Source organism: Octodon degus, unplaced genomic scaffold (assembly GCF_000260255.1).
Source record: "Octodon degus isolate 3935 unplaced genomic scaffold, OctDeg1.0 scaffold00059, whole genome shotgun sequence".
Taxonomy (NCBI): Eukaryota; Metazoa; Chordata; class Mammalia; order Rodentia; family Octodontidae; genus Octodon; species Octodon degus.
In genome coordinates, this window is record NW_004524635.1 from 4885701 (window position 1) to 4889173 (window position 3473).

Consider the following 3473-nt stretch of genomic DNA (forward strand, 5'->3'; position numbering starts at 1 on the left):
GAACAAATACGTCATTCTTTCAGCCCTTTGATACTGTCCCCTCCATATAGTCTGGCTTGAATAGTTTCTGGAAAGATGGCTTTACTTTTCCTCTGTGTCTCTGAATGTGTGAGTTTGTCCTTTGGCCACTTTAATACCTTTCCTTTTGTTTTGAGGATGTTTAGATTTTTTTCCTTGTGTGTATGTGTTGTTCAGTGTTCTCAGACTTACTCTGTGGATTACTGTCAATCAGTTGATTCTGAAGAACTCTAAGCCATTGTTTTTCAAATATTTCTTTTGACCTATCTCTACCTTATTCTTGTTAGGCTATTGGACTGTTTGATACAATTTCATGGTTGTAGAATACTATATTTTTATTTTTACACTTTTTCATTTCCATTGTATTTGGATAATTTCTGCTGACTTACGTTTGGTTTACTGATTCATTCTTAGACCATATTAACTCTGTTTTTGATTCTGTTAAGATCGTTCCTCATTTTTGTTACAGTGGTACCTCAGGTCACTAACTTAATTTTTCCACGGTTGTGGGATGAGGACCACTGTGCTGTGTTTTTTATTTCTAGAATTTCCATTTAGTTACCTAGTTTTTTAAAAATCTCTTTTGACTTCCCATCTGATCGTGCATTTTTCTGTTGCGTTGGAGTCTTTAACACGTTAATCATAGATATTTAAATCTACCATGAGCTTCTAACATCAGCACGATACATGCATCTGGTTCGACAATTGCTTTGGGTCCTGGCAGAGCGCCATTTCCCTTGCTCTTCCGATGTCTCATGGTTTTTTGTTCAAAAATAGGTCATCTTGGGGAAAGCAGCAGCACCAGATCCAAGATGGCGACCAGCAGGAGGCTGATGAAGGAGCTTGAAGAGATCCGCAAATGTGGAATGAAAAACTTCCGTAACATCCAGGTTGATGAAGCTAATTTATTGACTTGGCAAGGGCTTATTGTTCCTGACAACCCTCCATATGATAAGGGGGCCTTTAGAATTGAAATCAACTTCCCAGCAGAGTATCCATTCAAACCACCGAAGATCACATTTAAAACAAAGATCTATCACCCAAACATTGATGAAAAAGGGCAAGTTTGCCTGCCGGTAATTAGTGCTGAGAACTGGAAGCCAGCAACCAAGACCGACCAAGTAATCCAGTCTCTCATAGCACTGGTGAATGACCCCCAGCCTGAGCACCCGCTCCGGGCTGACCTAGCTGAAGAATACTCTAAGGACAGTAAAAAATTCTGTAAGAATGCTGAAGAGTTTACAAAGAAATATGGGGAAAAGCGACCTGTGGACTAAAATCTGCCACAAATGATTCCAGCAAGTGTGAGCAGAGACCCCGCGCAGTGTATTCAGACATCCCGCAAAGCAGGACTCTGTGGAAATTGACACGTGCCACCACTTGGCGTTCACTTGTGGCAGTTACTAACTTTCTACAGTTTTCTTAATCAAAAGTGATCTAGTAACCTGTAAAGAAAGGATTAAAAATTTCAGATATTCTAAAAAAAAAAAAAAAATAGGTCATCTTGGGCTGGACCATAAGACTTAAAGGAAGTAGGTTTTTTTGCCTTTTCTTTAATGAGACCTTTTCCTTTCCTTCAAGTCCCTCAATATGTTTACTTAAATCAATCTGTCCAGGAGTCGAGGTTTATTTTAAGTTTATTACCCTTATTGCCCCCATCGACTTCGTATTCTTCTCATGATATCTTAAATCTAGAACGGGTCTGGGTTGCTGACAGATGCTACTTCATGCCCTCTTCAGCTTCAGGGCCTTTCTTCACACTGTACCTCAGATTATGTCGGTTCCCTCACTCTCGGAACTGCAGTAGCCCCTCGCTATTTCGCGGTTCGACTTTTGCAGACCCACTGTTTCACAGGTTTTCAAAAAATATTATCTAAATTATTTACCGCGGATTTTTCCCTATATCATGGGATTTTGCAGTACGCTACAGTATATGTATGTTGTTAAAATTACATAGGTTTACGAGTTTAAAAAGTGGTTAACATTAGAAGTGTTTTTACAAGTGTGGGAAAGCTTTATAAGAGTGTGGAAAGGATTTATAAAGCTTTAATATATATGTAAATACTAAAATAAATATAAAGTCGCTACTTCGCTGATTTTCACTTATCGCAGGGGGCGGAGAGTGGACGTAGCCTCCCCGATAAGTGAGGGACCGCTGCATTCCAGAAGTCTTCTAACTGTTACTTTTAAATTTTATGCTTTTGGGCCAGATTTTCTGTCTTTTCTCGAAGTCTTAAACGGATGCTGTGCTTTTTGATCTGAGAAATGAGCTTCTCAATACTCACCCTCCTAACCCTTCGCTAACTCTAGCACGTTTTCCTGACCTTTCCTCAAGGGCGGAAGGTGTTCTCTGTTCCCTTTCTAGGCTACGAAGAGTTTTCCCTGTTGCCCTCAGTTAGAGTGCTGGGATTCCTTCACTTCGTGGATTACAATTCCATTTCTGACAGGGAAATAAAGCAGAAAGGTCCAGGCTGGATATGTGCTTTTCTCACAATAGTCTTCTCGCAGACCTGTACCGTAAGACAGTTTTCCTCAGTACTCTCAACAATCCTTCTGTGAGTCTAGTGGATCTGCGGACAAAGCATGCACGAGTCAGGCTCCACCAGCCCCCAGGCAGCCTCCACCAATTTGTTCACTCTTCTAGTCAGATTCTTCGACCAGAATCCACATGTGTCTACCTAGGGTAATAAATGCTTCCATCTCATCTCTCCACATAACATCCATCTCTCCTTAGATTTGGGCTGGCTAGTTTCCATAGTCATTACCTTTCCAACACATTCAAAAGATGTCATAAATTTTTAGGTTATTTGGTCTTTTTTCATTGTTATTATGAACATAAGGTTGAGCTCCTCTCAAATTTTTACACCTTGCATGGAATCTAAAAGATCTTTAAAAAGGGTTTTCAGGTTATTTAAAATCTGGACTAGCATTGGAGTGAATCAAGCCATATATGCCTTAATCTCATTCATGAGGGAGGAGCCTTTATGGTCTAAAAACCTCCTAAAGGGCTTATCTTTTAATATTACATTGACAACATCTGAATGTTGTAGGGGACACATTAAAACCACAGAAAATGCCTGTAGTCTTCCCTATTGTATGGGAAAATTTTAATTGGCTCTAATTTATGTGAATCCTTGAAGCGCAGTACTCAAAAACCAAATTCCCTTCCCTACTTCTTACAGATCATACACTGACTCCAGTTTGCTTCTTAGCTAAGTCTTCTGTCAACCTTAGAGGATTTACTAGAGGACATTTCTCAAACACAAAAGGTATTTTCTTTAAGAGAAACTCTCTCCTCTACTAGTACCCAGCACAATCTGATTTGAAAAAATGAAGTGGCAGAATGCTCCCTCTCATGTGGCTAAGTATATACTGACTCAATGTCAAAGTCATTTGTTTGAGGCATAAGAATCTGATTTCTGAGTGGTTTGATAAGCTCATAGATTCAAAACTAT

The 3473-nt window shown here is 39.6% G+C and overlaps 1 pseudogene; it reads left to right on the forward strand.

Moving 5' to 3' along the window:
- The first annotated feature begins 830 nt into the window (after positions 1-830).
- LOC101588760 lies at positions 831-1339 on the forward strand (annotated as a pseudogene).
- The last annotated feature ends 2134 nt before the right edge of the window (positions 1340-3473 follow it).